The 23,488-nt window shown below is 47.8% G+C and overlaps 1 long non-coding RNA gene across 1 annotated transcript in view; it reads right to left on the minus strand.

The window, feature by feature from the left end:
- Positions 1-209: 209 nt before the first annotated feature.
- LOC146350313 (uncharacterized) overlaps positions 210-23,488 on the minus strand; it is a 29,779-nt gene continuing 6,500 nt past the window's right edge. Inside the window, exon 4 of the long non-coding RNA XR_014788831.1 lies at positions 210-920. This is a non-coding gene — a long non-coding RNA (uncharacterized LOC146350313). The remainder of the gene's footprint in view (positions 921-23,488) is intronic.

Below are 23,488 nucleotides of genomic sequence, written 5' to 3' on the forward strand. Positions count from 1 at the left end.
ACCCTTTTTATTATTTCTGTGCCCTATTCATCTTTGTGTTTTTGTCCTCCTGTCTTTTGAAAGCATCTCTAGTTCTCATATGCACAGTGAGGTCTTAGTGTGTGGGGTGATGTTTACTTGGACACTAAAGTTGGGGCCGGTCAACTGCATATACATTGGTAGTTATGGTTCTGCTAAGCAAAACTAGTGAAGAAAAGAAGTCACTTGTTAATTGTGTTGGTTTGTTTTAAAATAATTTTATTATGGAAAATAGAAAATTTCAGAAATATTAAGTGCAGCAGTACAATATATGCTAAAAAGTTGAAAGTTGATGTTTGATAAAATCTTAGTAACATTAGTCATGAGCTAGTAAGGGCACATAAAAGTACAGGAACAAAATGGAGACAGGAAGATAAACACATATCCTACTACAAGCCTATGTAATGAGAATAAATGAAGCAAGAAATACAACATCAGTTATAAATGTTATAATAAGGATAAAACAAGAATATCCAGCCATTTCAGACAGAAGAGGAAATCAGTACAGAGCCAAGCATCAATTGTCATGTTATTTAGCCTTCGGTTACTAAGCACTGGAAGTTAGACATCACAATAGACATGAGGCTGCTGCCCAAAACAGCAGCCCCTTCTCTCCTTGCAACATCTAGGACAGGAATGGGGCCCTTTGACCCTCTGTGGTCTGGATAACATCAGGGGATGGGGATTAGGGAAGGGCCTACGGAGGGAGCCAGAGTCCCCACAGGCCAAATGGGCAAATTAGAATCACAGGCTGGACGTTCCACATGCCTGATCTAGGAGTCTTCAAGTATGGTCTTAAGTGCATCAACGGAGAGTTTGCCAGTCCTGACTCAACCTCACTGGCTGCCACTTGAAATGCTGGATAGTATGATGGTGTCACATGCATCAGACTGTCATTATTCCTAGATGTTTCAAGGAAGAGAACATAACACATGGTCATTTTTTTGGCAGCAGCCCAATGTTTGCCTTAACATCTAATTTCAGCGTTGTTTTTTCCCCTCTCTGTTAAAAACTGGATCATACATTCCTTTTTGCTTTCACTAAAGATGTCCATTGTAGATACTTCAGACTATGTAGCTTGCAGACTGGAAGTGAGTAAAATGGAAACATTTACTCACTGCCAAAAGAACTGGGCAACAAGGGGATTCCTAAATACACCGTTTGAAAACAAAAGGGTGTTGAGTAGCTTGTCATCTTTGCTAAATGCTAACACATAGATTGCTCTTGTGGAGAAGAAAGCAATTTTGAGGGATGGGGACATAGAACATATTTACCCCTTTCAATCAAATTGTTACTTAGTTTTAGATTGTAATATATTTCCTTACTAAAGGAGAGCTCAGTTTTGACTTGGCTATATGGCTGAATATTCGATATATATATAAGCATATACCGTAGAAGTACTTCATAATGTCGACTTTCAGGGAAAATGAAATAACGTAAAAGGGATGTTAGTTATGACATTTTCATACATTTTTTGCTCCTGGCATGGTGTCCTCCCCCTCACTTTTCAGGAAAAGAAGGCTGTTTGTAAATTCTTCGCAGTTTGGGGTGTGTGTTTTTTTCATGTGAAAGAATGGCCATTTCTAATTCCTAATGACTTCTGTTCTGAAAAGCAAGTTCGGTTGTGCCATCTCCAGTCTTTTTCATAATCTTGCATGTAGTAGGCTAATTACCACCAGTCAGAGTCAAGATCATTCAGCAATAGGACCTTTCCCAGGCTCTGGCTTGCACTCCCCCCCCCCCCCGCCCAACACTATGTAACACTGCCAGTCTATCAGCTGTTAGCTGGATATTGAACAACAGCTGCCATCCACTACAAACATCCGGCTTCTACTGAGTAGTATAAAGAGCCAATTGACAGGCACAGACTTCAGAATGCATAAGAATGCATCCACAATTACAATGTCATTCCTAGGGGTTTAATAGTTCTAACAGAAACAGAAAAAGGAGTCAGGATGAGCCACCCAGATAAACGTTTATTTATTTTTTCGTTGATTTATTTTTTCGTTGATTTTTTCGTTGATTCGTTGATTTATTTTTCTGCATATTCCAATTTGTAAGACAGTCGCAATGTCTCACATTCAGACAAGGGGCAGTATCTGATTCAGCTGTAATGCTGATGTAAATAATTACATTGCCCTAGCATAAGTGATCTGTGCCGCAACTAGGGTTGGCGCAGGCACCTGGTTGGGGCTCGAAGCCCGTTTGTCTGCCCCCTCAACAAGCACCATTTGCCACTCAAATGGCTGCTCATTCTTTTCCATAAGTATCCCATGTAATGCCTGTAATGTTGTGGACGCTGTCCCGTTAAGACCCCTATTTGTGTAGGGTGGGATACTTATGGAAAAGAACAAGCAGCCATTTCAGTGGCAAATGGTACTCATCAAGGGAGTGGACACCTGCGTGCTGCTGCTGAGCACCCCACAAACTACCCAGCAGCTAACCCCACACCACTCACCTGGGTCGGGTAAGTGCTGGAGGTTCAGCACGGGGTGGGTGCAGGGTGATCCATCCATCCCTAAGCACAACACCAGTACTGTATGCTGGTGCAATGGGTTTTCAGGAAAACCTGTTGCACCAGCAAATGTTATTGGCATTGCACTAGAAGTCACTTATGCTAGGGCTGTGTAATGTATGTTAGTGCTAGCAGTGAATTGAATACTGCCCAAGAAACCCTTGCTGCCCATCATTTGATCTGCACACAAAATTCTGAGTCACAGGGTAAATAAAATAGCACCTGGGTATCATTTCAAATGGATCCCCCCCACCTCACATATCCCAGAGCCTCGAGAGACAAGTCACGAGAATCACCTCTCGTCTTTTGGCACCTCTGGGAGCTCACCAATGACACATGCCTATGTGCACTATCAGCACTGCTCCAGTGACCAACCTGCCTATTTAATTCAGAATACCATACCTCTAACAGACAGCCAATTGATGAACATCCCCAGCGGGGTCAGTATGAAGTAGGCAAAAACATGTACCACCAGTCAATTGTGGGCATAGCAAAAAATGTCCTACTTGGTTCCACAAGGCAACTTGCCCATACTGATTCCTACTATGGGTGGGAAGGTGGGTATGGCCCAAATAGAAAGAGCACCAGAGAGAGAGATGGAGCTGAACCCTTTCACCCAGACGGTCTGCCCATGTTGCAGACACACAGGCAGTTCCAATGCATTGCTCCCTTAGGGATGTCAGAGAAATCTGCAATGGAAGCAAATGAGTTCAGATTTCTATCAATCCGACCCATGGATTCTGCACTGAACCGGCTTTTCCCGAGTTGCACAGATTCTGCGGACATGTGAACCAGTGTTTTTGATTTCTGAATTTTATGCAAATTTAGTCATAGAAAAATACGTAAAAGAAAAAAAAAACACACCACTGGCTGAAAATGTGCATTTTCCTCATAGGCTAAAGCATAAAAATGGACATTTTGGGAGGATTGGAAGATGGGGAGGGGGGGGGGGGTTGCACATTTTCACAAATACAAATTTGTGCAAATGCGAATTTGCCCATGTTTGGGAAATTGGAAAAAAATCTGATTCCACCAATGAGTGGAAGGCAGAACTAAAGGTACTTGACAATCAACAAAGTGCAGACAGAACAGATTTTGCAAAATCTGTCCTTCCCTGTGCTTGCTAAGTGCTCACACCACCTTTAGCAGGTGGGTGGTGTCCTACCTGTGCCAGGCTATCAGGGAAAATATGCTGGAGGAGCTTGATTCAGGTTGTGACTTGTGAAGACCCACATATCTGAGCAGGGAGTTTGATGTGAAGTTGCCCACTAAATGGGCAGTAGTGGGACGCCATGTCCCAGTTAATGGTGGTACTCAAGCAGTGTTTGGAACTACAGAGACCCCGAGCACTGCTGCTGCAGCTGCTCCTGGTACCAAAGACAGGCTCAGTTAACAAGGAGCAGAGAACAGCTTCTGACATGTCCCTTCAACAATCCACTTGGAAGCGACGTGACTGGTAAAGGCATTTCCTGAGTGGAAGCTAAAGCTGTCAGTCACCAAACTGCACCCCACTCCTCTGCCTCCTCCCTCTCCCTGCCTGTCATTTTCCATTTATGGCGAGCTTCTCTTGGGGACCAGCCTGCTTCTTTTCAGATCACTTCAGACATGAGTTGCCTCATGTTTACAGGCAGGCCTCATCCAAACTGTCTTCACCCCCCCCCCCCAATATAGGCTAATAATAGCAAACCCAATTTTCTGAGCGTGGATCCTTAAGCAGCCAAAACAGCACCAGCTATGCACAAAAGGGAGGTATCAGCAGGCTCAGGAGAACCCCCAGCTTTGCAGAAATACAAACAATCTTGGGGGGGAGAGAAAACCCTAATGGGAGGGGATCTCCCAAACAGCCCAATAAAGACTGAGCACAATCAGTGTCCTCGGAATGCTGGCTGAGAGTTGGATTGGAAAAAACAAAATGAAAATCTGTGTGTATGTGTGTATAATGAATGAGGGGTAGACATCCTTTTGGGGCCCATTTGGCCCATTTGACCTGTCTTGGGCACCACCAGAAACTGTCCTGGGCTGCTGTGGGAGGTGTGGCTTGTCACTAAGGTCACGTCAACTGCCTCAAAGACTGAGAACAAGGCAGAGGTGGGGTCTGACCCCCAACAAACTTAACAACTCCTTTGACTCCAGTTTAAGCACCAACAGAAATGTATTTTCTCTCTCCCACTCCCACCACCCAACTCATTTCCCCCATCTCTTTCTCTCTCACACTTGGGATCACCACCCACACGCATACTCTCTGTCAAAAAATTAACAAAAAACAAGTGGGATGGGTAGAACACCTCAGCAGGTGCCAAGAAATGGCCCTATCCCTGTAATAGAGTATCCTGGGAAAGGGCATGGCTGGCATCCTGAACAGGAGCACTCTACACTGCAGCAGTTTGTTGCAGGTCTGCTTGTCAAGAACTCTAGGCTAAGCCCATCATTCTAAATCTAAGATCCCCTAAGAAAATAATGTCCACTTTGTTGTATATTGTTGTTGTATATGTCTGGTGTGTTGCTGATATTTCCTGTCACCCTAGTTCCATCTATGTCAACTGTCAGTGCACCCTAGAAAACAACCAACACTCCACTGTGGAGCTGCACTGTAAGTGAAGGTCAGTAATGGTGGGCAAGCTCCCTTGGAGAGACGTTTGTCAGCCATTACTGATTCTCGTTGAGGAACTCCCGAAGGATGGCAGAGGAACCTCAACTTTCCCAAAACACAGTCTGAAAACCACAGAGTTATGTGAATGGAAGCATCAGGGGTTCGTAATCTGTGGCACCAGTTGATCCTGCTGTAGGTGTTGCACTTGGTGTATCACCCCTCATTTACTGAGGTAACCATAAGAAAAACAGATTTTACCCTCTGGCTGCTCTTGGAGATAAGGTGCAACAGTTGGAATGCTGTCTTCTGTACAGACAGTACAAATAATCTAAACCTACTGTTGTCTGCCACAGAGTTATTTTCATTATGGATGGGTTGCTTGTTATCAGCATCTTTTAATGATGCCAGATTCTCCAGATGTTGAATGCTACTAAATCTGGGGATGCGACTGGCCTTTGCAATGTGGGGTGCAGAAACCTCATCCAAGGGGAAATGTTTTTCAGATGCTACAGAGCTCAAACCAGCAGCCCCATGAGTCAGGCACCAATTCCTTACTCCCTGCGCCGTTGGAGGACCACAGACTGCAGAAGGGAACTACAGGCAACTCCATAGTGAAAACACAGACCAGAATCTTCCTGCTTCAGGGAACCAGATGATTCCAGAGAACCAGTTCTATGTTTCCCACTCTAATAAAAAGATCCAAGATCTGCTGCACTCCCTCACCCTTGGCCTCTCATTGCTGTGGGAAGTCACCACCGGAGTACCTATCTATGTCTCCCTTCTGCTCAAGGTAAAATTATGTATGTATGTATGTGGGTATGTATGTATGTACATACGTATGCATTGACTACATTTCTATATTGCTCTATATTTTGTGAACCACTCAGATTCTTTCTGAGTGGTTCACAACCCCCCCCCCCTAAAACTAGAGCTGTGCACAAATGGTCTCTCTCGACATTCTCCACTCTATTTGTGGGCAGAGAAATTGGGAGGACAAATTCTCCAGCGGGAGGAGAAATTCTCCAACATTTCTCACAGGTAAGGATCACCATTAGCAGGGGTTGTAGCACAGCGTCTTTCTTTCTTTCTTTCTTTCTTTCTTTTTCTTTCTTTCTTTCTTTGTTTCTTTCATTGCCACTGTAAGTGGCAGCTGCACCAATTGTGCTGGCAGCCTTCCCCCCATTTTTCATCTTCCACAATGCAGGTGGAAGGGGGGCAGTGTTGTGTCTAGCTCCAGGGAAGAGGGTTGCTAGTTCTGTACCAAAATCTGTCCACCAATTTCCTGAAAGTTTTCTTCCCCTATGAAAGAGGCTTCCATTTTCCTGTGGCACTAAAAATGCACTAACACAATTTTTAAATTGGTGGGCTATAAAGCCTGGAAAAACATCTTCACCTGGTGCCAAAAAATATCTTCACAATGTAGGTGCCAGGAGAGCCTCTCCGGGAAAGGCAATCCACAATCAGGATGCCACCACTAAAAATGCCCTCTCCTCAGTAGCCATCTGCCTCACCTCACTCAGCAGGGATACCTGGAGAAGGGCTTCTGAGGATGATCTTAGGATATGGGGAGTTTTATGTGGAAGCAGATGAAGCTAAGTACATTTCTCCAGTGTGGGAGTGGAAATGGACCACCTGGCTTTTACCAGCACTGCACAAGGTGCCCTCAAAGTTATTATAGGAAAGACTGAGTGCAGTTAATAGGGTAATACAATTGATCCAATTCTATCTTCACAGCAACCCTGTGAGGTAGGATAGAGTGAGAGTTAGTGACTTCTTCAAGTCCACCCAGTAAGCTTCATGGATGAGTGGGGACTCAGACTTGAGCCTTCTTGGCCCATATCTGCCATACTATCCATTGCACCCCATTGATGGTGCACATATGTCATGTTTTTGAATCCCTTTTGCATCTGTCCCACTTTTTAAGTTAAGCCATAGAAGGCCCGCTTCTACATCCTGATCAATATAGTCTGAATTTAGCCATAGAGTGTGTTACAGGAACAGGCACTTAACATGCTTCGCAACGTTTAGCTCCAGTGTTGGTAGAAACAAACAGACATTAATGCTACCATTATCTCAGCAGGCTAGAATGATCAGTAAGAGAAGTAAAAAAAAAATGAATTTTGGATTTAATGAAGGAGAAAGCTGGGATGTTGCAACTCCCTGAAATGTAGGTTACTGCTTCAGCCTAACCCATTAAGTTTTCTGAGGCTGTGGTATTTGGCATCATTTCTTCTGTTCTTTTGATAAGTACCTAAACAGGATGTCCTTGTAAATTAAATGAAAAACAGCTCTGGAAGGTTTCCTCCCTCAGGAATAAGTATTAAGATTGGCAGATGGTTCAAGTGGAAATACACAGGAATGCACTTTAACCAGTACTTGGAAATTGTTCCTGCAGATATTACCGAGGTAGATTCGTAAAGTCCCAGTGGGCATTTGTCTGTATTGAGTCAGTTTTTAATGGCCTGAAGCAGAATACTTTAATCCAAATTGTGTTAAAACCACCACAGTCTTAAGAAGTGAAATGTAAAAATAACTTGCAAGTAATGATAATCTCAGCTAGCTTCTCATGGCATGCTGCTTAATTTTGTTGATATAGCCTAGTAATGATTTAGCTCATAACAATACCAGAAGCCTTCCAGACTGTCTTATTGTCCCTTTTGCCTACTAATAGGCCCCAATCTAGCTCTCATTGTGCTGGGCTACTGCTCAACCCTCTTGAAACACATTCACGGAGTCCAGCGAGGACCCAAGCAGCACACCTGTATCATCTGTATCCATGAATCTTCTTTTCTGGATCAGAGTGATTGTTTATTTGGCCTGGATGCAACTAGTTTCTCTGTGTTCTGACTAGGGATGTACAGAACCCCTACTTTTCATTCTGTGGGGGGGGGGGTCCGTGGGGGGGAGGTGATCCATTCCCCCCCCCAATCCTCCGGAGCAGCTCCGCATCTGCTGGATTCCGTAGAGCCGCACTCCAGCTCTGTACTGCAGCTGATATGGCAATGGCAGTCACCATTACCATTTTGCTTGGAGAAAGACAGCCGCAAATGGTGTGTAGTGGATGCCACTTGCAGCTGTAAAGCCCTGAGTTTTACCTAATCGCAGCCGTTTACAGTTCTATTTACATAAAACTCAGGCTCTACGGCCGCAAGTGGCATCCACGACGCCATTTGCGGCTTTCTTTGTCCAAGCGAAACGGTAATGGAGGCCGCCATTGCCTTATCGCTGAGGATCTGGAGCAGGAGTGCCAGTCCGCGGGGGGATCCTCGGGAGGTGGAAGTGAGTGGTGCCATTCCGCTGCGAATTCCTCTCATTTGAGTCTGCAGCAGAATTCTCCGCCATCCCTAATTCTGACAAATTGGCTTTGTTATCCTTTCTTTCTACCTCCCTGCTGCTGAATTTATAGATTTCACTTATCTCCTCCCACACCATGTGATGATTGTCTCATTGTCAGTTCTAAAGGTTAAATTCAACGGGGTTTTCTCCCTCTCTCTTCCCCCCTGCAGACCCCTGTGCTGCCCCAAAATCTGCTCTGGGTGGGTTCACAGCTCTCCAGAGCAGATTTTGTGGGCATGGTCAGGGGGAAGGGGAATCATCCCATTCCTGGTTTTCCGGATGTAACTGCTTCCATCAGTGGAACAACACAACTGGATTCAACCCCAAGACTCGAAAAGATCTAGTTCTATAAATGGCATTGAAGGAGCCTGGGGAAGGAGGACCAGCCAGCAGCTGCACCGGGTGATCCTGATCCTGAGCCTGCTTCTGCCCGCGCCCACAGGTACTTAAGGCGGGGCTGCCTGAGGCTGCTGGGGAAGGAGCCTGGGGAAGGAGGACCAGCCAGCAGCTGCACCGGGTGATCCTGAGCCTGCTTCTGCCCCCGCCCACAGGTACTTAAGGCGGGGCTGCCAGAGGCTGCTGGGGAAGGAGCCTGGGGAAGGAGGACCAGCCAGCAGCTGCACCGGGTACTTAAGGCGGGGCTGCCAGAGGCTGCTGGGGAAGGAGCCTGGGGAAGGAGGACCAGCCAGCAGCTGCACCGGGTGATCCTGAGCCTGCTTCTGCCCCCGCCCACAGGTACTTAAGGCGGGGCTGCCAGAGGCTGCTGGGGAAGGAGCCTGGGGAAGGAGGACCAGCCAGCAGCTGCACCGGGTGATCCTGAGCCTGCTTCTGCCCCCGCCCACAGGTACTTAAGGCGGGGCTGCCAGAGGCTGCTGGGGAAGGAGCCTGGGGAAGGAGGACCAGCCAGCAGCTGCACCGGGTGATCCTGAGCCTGCTTCTGCCCCCGCCCACAGGTACTTAAGGCGGGGCTGCCAGAGGCTGCTGGGGAAGGAGCCTGGGGAAGGAGGACCAGCCAGCAGCTGCACCGGGTGATCCTGAGCCTGCTTCTGCCCCCGCCCACAGGTACTTAAGGCGGGGCTGCCAGAGGCTGCTGGGGAAGGAGCCTGGGGAAGGAGGACCAGCCAGCAGCTGCACCGGGTGATCCTGAGCCTGCTTCTGCCCCCGCCCACAGGTACTTAAGGCGGGGCTGCCAGAGGCTGCTGGGGAAGGAGCCTGGGGAAGGAGGACCAGCCAGCAGCTGCACCGGGTGATCCTGAGCCTGCTTCTGCCCCCGCCCACAGGTACTTAAGGCGGGGCTGCCAGAGGCTGCTGGGGAAGGAGCCTGGGGAAGGAGGACCAGCCAGCAGCTGCACCGGGTGATCCTGAGCCTGCTTCTGCCCCCGCCCACAGGTACTTAAGGCGGGGCTGCCAGAGGCTGCTGGGGAAGGAGCCTGGGGAAGGAGGACCAGCCAGCAGCTGCACCGGGTGATCCTGAGCCTGCTTCTGCCCCCGCCCACAGGTACTTAAGGCGGGGCTGCCAGAGGCTGCTGGGGAAGGAGCCTGGGGAAGGAGGACCAGCCAGCAGCTGCACCGGGTGATCCTGAGCCTGCTTCTGCCCCCGCCCACAGGTACTTAAGGCAGGGCTGCCAGAGGCTGCTCGGGAAGGAGCCTGGGGAAGGAGGACCAGCCAGCAGCTGCACCGGGTGATCCTGAGCCTGCTTCTGCCCCCGCCCACAGGTACTTAAGGCGGGGCTGCCAGAGGCAGCGCCTCGGCATCGCGCCAAGTGTGACGCTAAGTGCACACTTAGCGTCGCACTTGGAGTCGCGTAGGACCTGAAGACCTACCCACCTGCTTCTCCAGAGACACCAGCAGCCACAATACCAGCAGCAAATAGCAGCAGCAGAGGGCAGCAGCTTTAAAGACAAGGGGAAAGGGGCAAACGTGGACTTTATCTGCTCCTTCTTAGCTGCTGTTCTCTTTTATCTCTTTTATCTTTTATATTCTTTTAAACTGTTGTGCTATTTATATCTTAACATTTTAATATGTGCCTGGGAGAACTATTGGGCAACTCAGGGAGTCAGAGAGGTGCCACCATAACTGTGGTCACGGGCAGGGGGAGGTATGGTGTTGGGGGATTAACAGGCCAGATGAGGAGAAGAGGGGCTAGACACCTTACAGCTGTCCCCTCTTCTGGTTCTTCCCCCAACCTGATGGTTCCTGGCAGCCTTACCAGTCTGCCCTCGGGTCTGGTGGTGCTGCTGCTGAATGCCAGGTCGGTCCAAAATAAAATCTCCCTCATCCATGATTTGATTGTGGATGGGGGGGTGGGGCTGACCTGGCATGTATTACTGAGACCTGGGTGGGGGAACTGGGAGGGGTCACTCTCTCCCAGCTGTGCCCTCCTGGGTACTCGGTGCAGCACCAACACCGACTTGAGGGTCGGGGAGGGGGGGTTGCCGTGGTCTATAGGAATTCAATCTCCCTCTCCAGGCTTCCTGCTCATTCGAGCGCAGATCTTGAATGTTTGTACCTTGTGTTGGGTACCCGGGACAGATTGGGAATTCTGTTGGTGTACCGCCCACCCTGCTGCCCATCAGACTCCCTGCCTGAGCTGACAGAGGTGGTCTCAGACTTGGTGTTGAGGACCCCTAGGATGATGGTCCTGGGGGATCTCAACTTCCATGCTGAGGCCGCTGTATCCGGGGCGGCTCAGGACTTCATGGCTGCCATGACAACCATGGGGCTGTCCCAACATGTCATCGGCCCAACGCATACAAAAGGACACACGCTTGATCTGGTTTTCTTGACTGGGCAGGAGGATGGTGATCTGAAAGTGGAGGAATTAACATCTGTCCCTTTGTCATGGTCAGATCACTTCCTGCTGAGGTTTAGACTCCTGGCGGCCTTTCCCCTCTGCAAGGGTGGGGGACCTATTAAAATGGTCTGCCCCTGGAGATTAATGGATTTTGATGGATTCCAGAGGGCTCTGGGGGATTTTCCTGCTGGTATGGCCGGTGCTCCTGTCGAAGCCCAGGTCGCTCTGTGGAATGCAGAGATGACTCGGGTGGTTGACATGATCGCGCCCAAGCGCCCTCTCCCTCTGAGCAGAGCCCGGCCAGCTCCTTGGTATACACCTGAGCTGAGGGCAATGAAGCAAGAGGGGAGACGGCTAGAACGCAGGTGGAGGAAAACTCGTGCTGAGTCTGACCAAACACAGGTAAGAGCCCACTATCGAGCCTACTCTGTGGCGGTGAGGGTGGCAAAGAGACAGTTCTTTTCCACCAGCACTGCATCTTCTCAGTGTCGTCCAGCGGAGCTTTTCCGAGTGGTTCGCGGCCTGTTACATTCTGGGCCAGGGAGAGAGACGGTGGAACCCTTGGTAGCACGCTGTGATGAGTTTGCACGGCACTTTGAGGATAAAGTCGCTCAGATTCGTCATGAATTGGACACCACCATTAATGCAGTTCCATTGGTAGAGGCGTTCAGAGCACCGTCTGGTCCAGTTTTATTGGATGAGTTTCAGTTACTGAGGCCTGAGGATGTGGACAAGGTGCTTGGCCAAGTCCGATCGACCACTTGTGTGCTTGACCCTTGCCTTCCATGGCTTATTAAATCAAACAAGGAGGGGTTGTCTGGCTGGGTCCAGGAGGTTGTAAATTCCTCCTTGAGAGAGGGAGTGGTGCTGGCCGCTTTAAAAGAGGCAGTAATTAGGCCACTCCTGAAAAAGCCTAACCTGGACCCAGAGGATGTTAACAATTATAGGCCAGTGGCCAACATCCCCTTCCTGGGCAAGGTGCTTGAGCGGGTGGTTGTAGGACAGCTCCAGGCACTCTTGAATGAAACGGATTATCTAGATCCATTTCAATCGGGCTTCAGGCCTGGTTTTGGAACGGAAACTGCCTTGGTCGCCCTGTGGGATGACCTCTGCTGGGAGAGGGACAGGGGGAGTGCGACCCTGTTGATTCTCCTGGACCTCTCAGCGGCTTTCGATACCATCGACCATGGTATCCTTCTGGATAGGTTGTCTGGGTTGGGAGTAGGAGGCACTGCACTACAGTGGTTCCGCTCCTACTTGGATGGCCGATTCCAGAAGGTGGTGCTGGGGGATTACTGCTCTGTGCCATGGCAATTGTGCCATGGGGTTCCACAGGGCTCTATTTTATCCCCCATGCTGTTTAACATCTACATGAAACTGCTGGGGGAGGTTATCCGGAGGTGTGGGCTGAGGTGCCATCAATATGCAGATGACACCCAGCTCTACCTCTCTTTTTTTCATCAAAACCAGGTGAGGCAGTGACTGTTCTGAATCAGGGCCTGGGCACGGTAATGGACTGGATGAGGGATAATAAACTGAAACTCAATCCAGACAAGACGGAGGTACTGTTAGTGGGTGGTTCGTCTGCTTGGCTAGGTGATATTCAACCTGTTCTGGAGGGGTTGCACTCCCCCTGAAGGATCAGGTTCGTAGTTTGGGGGTGCTCTTGGATCCAGAACTGTCACTTGAGGCGCAGGTGAACTCAGTGGCACGGAGCACTTTTTATCAGCTTAGGCTGGTATACCAACTACGCCCTTATCTGGACAGAGATAGCCTTGCTACAGTTATCCATGCTCTGATAACTTCTCGTCTGGATTACTGCAATGCGTTATACGTGGGGCTGCCTTTGAAAACGGTCCGGAAACTTCAGCTGGTCCAAAATAGGGCAGCAAGATTGTTAACAGGGACTGGCCTGCGAGCTCGTATTACGCCAGTACTTTTCCAGCTGCACTGGCTGCCAGTCCATTTCCGGGCCCGATTCAAAGTGCTGGTGTTAACATTCAAAGCCCTTAACGGCTTGGGGCCAGGTTACCTGAAGGATTGCCTCCTCCCATATGTGCCTGCCCGGACCTTAAGATCATCATCAGTGGCCCTTCTCCGTGAGCCAAAGGAAGTGAAGCGGGTGGCTACTAGGAGGAGGGCTTTTTCTGCTGTGGCACCCTGGCTCTGGAATGAGCTCCCTAGTGAGGTTCGCCTGGCACCTACATTGTATTCCTTTCGGCGCCAGGTGAAGACCTTTTTATTTTCCCAGGCATTTTAGCATGTTAGCTTTCTAGATTTTTATCTTTGCTGTTTTAAATCTGTATTTTAAACTCCTGTACTGCTGCTAGGTTTTATTGTGGTTGTATTGTTATATTGTGGTTTTAATGTTCTGTATATTTTAAATTGTTTTACTGTGTGTTGCTTGGATTTAATTTTTGTGAACCTCCCAGAGAGCTTCGGCTATTGGGCGGTATAGAAATAAATAAATAAATAAATAAATAAATATTGTACCTTGGGCTTGGAAGCAGTAGAATAAGGGCTCAGGCCGATGACCAAAATCCAGCATCCCAGTCTGGCCATCTGGGGTTCTCCAGATGGCCACACCCCCTTTCCCCTGAATGCTAGTCATGTGGTATTCTCCTGGCTTTATGCAGTTTTTCCCCCCATTCTAAAAGGTTGTGATGCACTCCTAAAGCTTAGTTACTGACCGTAAGAGCTTTAAGCTAAAACACGTTGACATTTTTGGTGGTTGTGCTGTTTTGCCTTTGGTTCCACCCATCACTGGAATGTGGTCATCCAGAGCTTCACAAAAATTGATTTTAGCCCTCTGGCTGAAAGAGGTTTGACACCCTTGCAGTAGAAATAGAAACACTGGCTGATTGACATGTGCATTTTTCCTTACTGGATGATTGTAATATCAAGTGATTTCTTATACATCTGGATGAGCCACAGCACAGGCAGAACTTCCATATCACCTTGCACACAATACTGTTCAATGGAATCACATCCAGGGGGCCAATCAACAAAGACTGGTTTGCACATGTATGTGCATCACTTGATTTTTGATTACAGTGTACATGATGCTTGATAACTGAATGTGTGAACTGAGCCCACTGAAAACCAGTGTGTGTGAAGGGACATGAAAGTTCTCAGTGGCAGAAGAGGAGGGGGCAAAGCTCAATGTTAAAGACCATATCTTGCATACACAAGGCCCCAGATTCAATTACTGTCATTTGTAGATTTGGACTCCAGGTGTATATCAGTGGATGTCCACTGAGATCCTTTGAAGTACTTGAAAACATTTGAATTGACTTCATAAAGGAATTGGTTTGCATTGATGGAAACTAGAAGGTCCTAGACACTAAGAAACTGGCAGGTAACATTTCCTCCTCCTCCCCACTTCCAGTTGTAATCTAAGTAGCATTTGACTTTCATTTGTAACATGTGTGCAATACTCTTCAGAACAAAAGGTACGCTAAGTCCTCAGCAGCCTAGAAAGAAGATCAAGGCCAAGCAAAGTACTGCCACTGGGACTGCCTATAGATTTAACAATTCAGCAGGTTGTTTTTCTTAAAATTGCTCTCCAACTAAAAGCCAAAAAGCTACATACAGAGAGTAGCAAAACTGTGTCTGTCTTTTTCAAATAATTGGAAGTAAAATAAAGCTACTCACCCTGACATCTGTATGTATAACATAGGCATTTTATACTCTTTGGCTTTTAAAAAAGGTGTTTTAAAAGGGCCAAGAGCCAAAAAGGTGCTCTAGATCAGGGGTGGGCAACTTGTGGCCCTCCAGATATTTTGGCCTACAACACCTATCAGCTGTGGCCAGCATAACCAATGATGAGAGATGATGGAAGTGGTAGGCAAAACATCTGGAGGGCCACAAATTGCCCAGCTCTGCAGTTCAGATGTTATCAAGGTGACTTTAAGGACATAGCCAGGGGGGTTTACAGACAGCAGATGCTTTTCTGCTGCATCAAAAACACTTTTAAATGTCAGTTTAAAACAACTGAGGTGGGATGCTTCTGAGAAACACAAGCTCTAAAACCTTGTGAGTGTGCAAGCAGGACCAGCTATGTGATTCTTTGGATCCTATCATATGTGTTTTGAGAATCATATCCTAAAGACAGCTGTGTTGTTAAACACTAATTGAGCATGCCAAATATTAATGTCAGAATGTGGGATTGACAGAGGGGGCTTATGTCAAAAATAAATGCAGCTTGATCCTTGTAGTAAAATCACTTAGAAGCCATATAGATGTGTGTAAAAACGTATTAGACAATTTAATGGAAAATAACTTATTAACATCTATTTCCTATTATCACTAAGTGGAATTTCTATGGCTAGACCTACAATGCTGCTTTATAGCAGCCCTGAAATGCACTGATAATTGTTAGGGCACATTACACATCTGAGATACTGCTTTTGTAGTGTTATTTCCTGCTTTTTATTCCATGTTGTCCAAAATACCACAACAAATGTTATTGTGGTGTTATAAGGTACAAATGCACAAGAGGAATGTAGCGTTAGCATGATGGGATCGTAATGATAAGATACAAAGGTGTAGATCTGGTCCCAGTTCAAAGGCAGTTCTGGGGACAAACAACAGAGAATTCTTGCCTCCATGTGATGCTTGTGAGTTTCCCAGAGGCACTTTCCTGGCCATTTTAGGGAATGGAATACTGCTGGCCAAGATGGGTCTTTGCTAGTTCTTATGGAGGTTAATTCTTATGCTGTCATAAGAAATCTCACACCCTCACTACAATAGTGGTGCAGTCTGAAGAACCTTAACCATTGAGATTGTATTGGCTAAGCCCCTAATCATGGATGGCACAGGCGCCCAATTCAGTCCGGGAATCTGGCGGACCTGTTCCTGCCTGGACGCCCAAGCTCCGCTTGCCAAGCCCCTGCCCCTGCTCACCCCCTGCCCAGGCCTGCACTAACCCCAGCAGCCTTGTGGAGTTTTGCAGTTGCCATTTTCTGAGAAATAAAATGGTGATCACAAAAATGTGCAAATTTTCACACACACGAAAGTGCACATTTTGCGAATGCACATATTCGCATATGCAAAAATGTGCATTTTGCAAAGGCACACATTTGCATATGCGCAAAAATGCTCATTTTACAAAAAATGCACATTTTCATACACACACCAATGTGTGCCTTTGCAAAAATGCAAATTTCACACATGAGAATATGCGCATTCGCAAAATGTGCATTTTCATGCATACAAAAACATGCACATTTTTATGATTGCCATTTTAATTTTTTTTACAAATGGTGACTGCGGAGCTTGATGAAGCTGCTGGGGAGAGTGTGGGCTGCTCGCCAAGAGGGGAGGGGCTCAAGTGCAGTCTGGGGACCGGTGAATGGGGGCAGCAGCTGGGCAGGAGTCCAGAGACACCGGGCGGGGGTGGGTTCGCACATCCCTATGGGCCCTAATGCTTTTCTCTCATTTGTACATTTGGTGATAGGTGAAACCAGTGGCCTTCAATCTTTCCAAACCCAGGCCCTGCTTTTAACGAGAAACATGGGCTACATACAATTGAACTGAGGTGTGTGTGGCCTGAGTACTCCCAGCAGCTGTGTGGGCAGGAAGTTTCAGTCTGTTTCCCTCCTCTCATCTGAGCAGAGCAGAGCAGAGCAGAGCAGAGGAGAGCAGAGGAAGCTGCTCCAGCTGGTCTAGGGACTGCAGAAGCAGGCAAGCTCCCAGAGAGTGAGCAATCAGAGTGAGCGAACAGGGGGAGCAAACAGGAGTTGGCCAGGGGAGTTGCAGTGGCAGAGGAGACAAAGGAGACAAAGGCAAAGAGGCAAGTGGGCTGGAGGAAGCCCAGGGGGCTGTCCTTTTCCTTCTGCATGGCTGTGAGTTCACCAGGTGCTCCTGAGAGCTCCAACTGAATTGAGGGGGTGTGGTCTGAGTACTCCCAGCAGCTGTGTGGGCAGGAAGTTTCAGTCTGTTTCCTGCCTCCCAGCTGAGCAGAGCAGAGCAGAGGAATCTGCTCCAGCTGGTCTAGGGGCTATAAAAGCAAGCAAGCTCCCAGAGAGTGAGCAATCAGAGTGAACAAACAGGGAGAGAAAACAGGAGTTGGCCAGGGGAGTTCAGCAGGGGAGGTCAAGGGGGAGGCCCCTAACTTTTTTTTCCCTTTCTTTTTCTTTCTTTTCATTTTTTAAAATTTCTTTTTCTTGTAACACACACTTCCATACTAATGGGCCAGTGTTTTTAACCTCCAATGAGTAGACGACCAGGCACAGGCCACTCTAGAACAATCAGAAAGCTAGACACAAAAAAGGAATAGAGGCTATGGAAGGAAAAGACTCTCCAGTGGTGGTGACCTGCAATGTTTGTGCCATGTTTGTTTTCTTCCTGAGAACAACATGGCCTACACGTGCAACAAGTGCAAGTTGATCACGCTGCTGGAAGAAGAAGTAAGAGGACTGGAGTGGCAACTGTCAACCCTCCAGGGAATAAGAGAACATGAAGAGTCCTTGGACAGAATGGTGGAACTACAGCAGCAAAGTGAAGAACAGAAGCTAGAAGAGCAACAGCAAGCTGAGGCAGAAGAGGGAAATGCTGAGGTGAGGAAAAATGAAGTACAGGATACTCCTTGGAAAAGGGTGACAGTTAGGAGCAGAAGAACTAGAAGCCACTCTGCACCAGTGGAGGCAGTGGAACTAGGAAACCATTTTCAGGTGCTTGAGGATGAGACTGGAGGACAGCCTGCAGAGAAAGAATTACAGGGGAACCTGCATGAGAGTGAGCAAGAGGCTGAAGGTCAGTCAAGCAGAGGCGATGAAACCAAAGCCTACAACTACAAGAAGAGAAAAGTAGTAGTACTGGGGGACTCCTTGCTGCATGGGATTGCAACCCAAGTATGTCACGAAGACCAGTGGACTCACCAGGTATGCTGTCTCCCAGGAGGACGGATTAGAGACATGACTGAAGGGTTGCCTGCACTCATAAAGCCCACTGACAGGTATCACTTTCTTCTCATCCATGTGGGAACAAATGATACCGCCAAGCGGAGCTATGAAAAAAATCATGTCAGACTGCTTTGGGAAGGAAACTCAAGAACTTTGGGGCCCAGATAGTTTTCTCATCCATCCTTCCAGTAGTTAGAAGAGGGACAGAAAGGGAAAGAAAAATACTCTGGGTGAATGACTGGCTACGAAGGTGGTGCTGGCGTGAGAGATTTGGATTCTGGGACCACAGGCTACACTTCCTGGAAGATGGACAGTTGGCAAGGGATGGGTTGCACCTCACAAAGGCTGGGAAGAATATGTTTGGCCACAGCATGAAGAACTTCATCAGGAGGGCTTTAAACTGAATCCTACAGGGGAGGGAGATGTAAAGTTGGGGGTAATAACGGATGTAGGCTCATGCACCACAATGGAGAGAACAGCTCTAATAGCACCCAATAACAGTCTTCACAAACATGTAGGAAGAAAGCCAGACCATGAAGCACATGGTATTCAGTGTCAATACACTAATGCCCAGAGTATGGGAAACAAACAGAACGAACTTGAACTCTTAATACAGGAGGGAAATTATGACTTGATAGGTGTAACTGAGACTTGGTGGGATGACTCTCATGACTGGAATATAGCAATTGAAGGATATAACTTGTTCAAAAAGATCAGGAGGAACAGGAAGGGAGGTGGCGTTGCACTATATGTTACAAATACTTATCTCTGCACAGAAATATAGGAGGATGGGCTTGGTAGCCCCATCAAGAGAATCTGGGTTAAAATAAATGGAGCAAAGAATAAAAGGAACATGGTGGTTGGAGTCTACTACCGGCCACCCAATCAAAGAGAGGATGAGGATGAACTTTTGATAAGCAAATTGCCAATGTTTCAAGGAAGCATGATGTAGTAGTAATGGGGGTCTTCAATTTCCCCAATATTTGTTGGGAGATAAATTCTGCAAAACATGGCTCCTCCAAGAGATTCTTGTGTTGCTGATAATTTCCTCCTACAGAAAGTAGAGGAAGGAACTAGAGGATCGGATATCCTTGACTTGATCCTAACCAACAGAGATGACTTAGTGGATAAAGTAGCAGTTATGGGAACCCTGGCGGAAGGTAACCATGTTATACTTGAGTTCTTGGTTCTAAAGGAAGCAAAAGCTGAGTGTAGCCAAACGTGTACCCTGGATTTTAGGAAAGCCAATTTTAATAAACTCAGAACAATGATCAGTAAGGTCCCATGGCAAGTGACTCTAATGAGAAAAGCAGTCCAAGATGGGTGGGAGTTTTTAAAAAATGGAAATTCTAAAGGCACAATTACAAACAATTCCAACAAGAAAAAAAGGTGGAAGACAACAGAAGAAGCAGATGTGGCTTCACAAAAAGCTTAGGGATGACCTGAAAACAAAAAAGGACACATACAGGAAGTGGAAGGAAGGACAAACAACAAAGGAAGAGTACAGGCAGGTAGCACAGAATTGCAGGGATGGCGTCAGGAAGGCTAAAGCTGAGAACAAGCTGAGGTTAGCCAAGGATGCTAAAGGCAACAAAAAGGTAGGGATGGCGGAGAATTTCTCCACGAATCTCGGGGAGGCTGAATACCAACACATTCGCCCCCCCGAAATTGGCGGTGAAATTCTCCGCCCCCCCGCCCCCCCGGGATGGGACTTACCTCCCTCGAATGTCCCTCTTGGCGGCGGGTCCCGGCGGCGGTTCGGCGGGGGCGGGGGCGGCGGCTGGTCTTCTGACCGGCTGCCGCCGCCGCCATTACAAAGTGAATGTTAAAAAAAAAACACGTGATAAGCTATGTAACGATTTACGTAGCCTATCATGGCTAGATTTCCAAAGTCAGCCATGATAGGCTATGTAAATCATTACGTAGCCTATCACGGATGATTTTGAAAAAAAAAAGCACGTACGCAAATGGCGGCTCCCATGGGGACCGCCATTTGCGTTCCTTATTGTGGCACATCTAGTCTACGTAAAGATTTACGTAGACTACGGCGAAAATAAGGGCAACGCAAATAGCGTTCCCTTATTTTCGCCATAGTCTATGTAAATGTTTACGTAGACTAGACGTGCCAAAAAAAGGAATGCAAATGGCGGCACCCCATGGGTGCCGCCATTTGCGTACGTGCTTTTTTTTTTTTTCAAAGTCACCCGTGATAGGCTATGTGACAATTTACGCAGCCTATCATGGCCGACTTTGGAAATCTAGCCATGATAGGCTATGTAAATCGTTACGTAGCCTATCACGTGTGTGTGTGTGTGTGTGTGTTTTACATTCACTTTTGTATTTTGCGGCCGAGGAGATGGGGCGTTTCTCCCCGGCCTGAATTTCGGCCGGGCGATGCAGGGCGCCTCCCCCCCGGCCTGAATTTTGGCCGGGCGAGGTGGGGCGGGGCGCCTCCCCCCCGGCCTGAACTTCGGGGGGAGAACCGAAGCGCCTCCCCCCCACCACGAAGCAAGCTGCGGGACCAGGTAAGTGACTTTCGTACATCCCTACAAAAAGGCTTTCTTCAGATACATGCATAGTAAAAGACAGAGGAAAGAAATGGTGGTTCAACTATTAAATAAGGATGACAAAATGATAACAGATGACAAAGAAAGGAAGAAGTCCTCAATTCCTACTTTTGCTCAGTCTTCTCCCAAAAGAGGGTCTATGAGCCCCCTGGCAAAGGCGAAGTACAGGCTGAAGGGGCAGGATTGCAGCTTGAGGAACACCTAATTACTCTGAATGAGTTCAGTCTCCAGGGCCAGATGAACTGCATCCTAGAGTAATAAAGGAACTGGCAAAAGAACTCTCAGAACCACTATAATCTTTGAGAAATCATGGAGGATGGGTGAAGTGCCAGATGATTGGAGGAGGGCTAATATGGTCCCTATCTTCAAAAAAGGCAAAAAGGAGGAACCTGGGAACTACAGACCAGTCAGTCTGACATCAATCCCTGGGAAAATTCTGGAGCAGATGATAAAGCAATCCATCTGTAAGCACCTTGAAAACAATGCAGTGATTACACAAAGCCAACATGGAGTTGTCAAGAACATATCCTGCCAGACAAATCTAGGGATGTACGATTCACTTACCTGTTCCGGTCGGGGCATCCGCTGGGGGGGGCACTCCGTCCCTCCCCCCTGGAATCCTCGATGGCCAGCTCTGCTCCGCGGCCAGGCCACGGAGCAGCCGGCCAGGGCCGTCTGCAGCCGGATTTCCGGCTGCGGACGGGCTGGTGCGGACACAAATGGCAGCCGCCGTAGCGGCCACCATTTGCATCCAGCCAGGCAGCCGTGATAGGCTATGTAAGAATTTACATAGCCTATCACGGCTAACCCCCCCCCCAAAAAAAACCCAGCATACGCAAATGGCGGCTACGGCGGCTGTCATTTGCGTTCTCTAATTTTCGCTGTTCTCGTAGTGGGCGCTATTTGCGGTTCCTTTTTTTTTTTTCACCGTAATTGCCTATGTTCATCTATTTATGTAGGCTAGAACGGCAAAAAATAGAGAATGCAAATGGCGGCCGCCGTAGCTGCTGCCATTTGCGTACGCTGGTTTTTTGAGGGGAGGGGGTTAGCTGTGATAGGCTACATAAATTCTTTTGTAGCCTATCACAGTTTGAAGGACAGCAATGGCGGCTGCAGTTGTCTGGCCACAGCTGGCCAGGAGACCAGCCGCCACCGCCGCTGCTGCCACATCTGCCGCCGCTGCTGGAACCGCCGCCGCTGCTGCATCCGCCGCATCTGCCCCAGGCATCCGGGGGATTCTGCGGGGGGGTTGTGGGGGGGCAGGAGGCCGTTCTGCCATGGATTTCGGTGGGCCAGATTCTAAAGAATCTGGCCTCACTGGAATCTGTGGCGGAATTCTCCGCCATCCCTAGATGAATCTGATCTCATTTTTTGATCAGGTAACCTCCCTTGTGGACTGTGGGAATGCTGTAGACATCATATACCTCGACTTCAACAGAGCTTTCGACAAAGTGCCCCATGATGAGCAAACTAGCTCAAAGTGGGCTAGATGAAACAACTATCAGGTGGATCCACAGTTGAATCCACAGTTGAATCAGACTCAAAGAGTGCTTATCAATGGGATCGTCTCAAACTGGGGAGGGGTAACAAGTGGGATACCACAGGGCTCAGTCCTGGACCCAGTGCTCTTCAACATTTTTATGAATGACTTGGAGGAAGAGGTGCAGGGAATGCTGATCAAATTTGCAGATGACATAAAATTGGGCGGAATTGCTAATAGGTTGGAAGACAAACAAAATTCAAAGTTATCTTGATATATGTATGTATGTATGTATGTATTTATTTATTAAATTTCTTAATTGCCTATCTGGCTGGTCAGCCGGCCACTCTGGGTGATGATAGCTGGAGTGCTGGGCAGAAGACAACAGAATGACATTTAATAGGGATAGATGCCGACTTCTGCACCTAGGAAAAAGAAACCAAATGCACAGTTACAAGATGGGGAATACTTGGCTCAAAAATACTACAAGCAAGAAGGATCTTGAAATTTTTATAGATCACAAGCTGAATATGAGCCAACAATGTGATGTGGCTGCAAAAAAGGCAAATGCTATTTGGGGCTGCATTCATAGAAGCATAGCTTCCAAATCCCATGAAGTACTAGTTCCCCTCTACTCAACACTGGTTAGGCCTCATCTGGAGTACTCATCTTGGCACCCAGAACCCACAGTTCTGGGTGCCCCACTTTAAGAAGGATGCAGACAAACTGGAGAGGGTTCAGAGGAGAGTAACAAAGATGATCAGGGGACTAGAAACAAAGCCCTATGAAGAGAGACTGAAAGAACTGGGCATGTTTAGCCTTGAGAAGAGAAGACTGAGGGGAGATATGATAGCGCTCTTCAAGTACTTGAAAAGTTGTCACAGAGAGGAAGGCCAGGATCTCCTCTTGATCATCCCAGAGTGCAGGACACAGAACAAGGGGCTCAAGTGACAGGAAGCCAGATTCCGGCTGAACATCAGGAAAAACTTCCTGACTGTTAGAGCAATACAACAATGGAACCAAGGATCTAGGGAGGTAGTGGGCTCTCCCACACTGGAGGCATTCTAGATGAAGCTGGACTCAGGGATGCTTTGACTTAGATTCCTGCATTGGGCAGGGGGTTGGACTCAATGGTCTTGTGAGCCCCTTCCAACCCTACGATTCTATGATTCTGTATTTTTTTCCTATATAATATTCTGCATTCTGACAAATTCACAGCTAAGAGCCAAACTACACATTATGCTAATCAAAGAGCATGTAACTGAGGTTTAGTTTTTTCTTT

Source organism: Heloderma suspectum, chromosome 3, assembly GCF_057233095.1.
Source record: "Heloderma suspectum isolate Gila_16-S chromosome 3, 16-S_ref, whole genome shotgun sequence".
NCBI lineage: Eukaryota > Metazoa > Chordata > Lepidosauria > Squamata > Helodermatidae > Heloderma > Heloderma suspectum.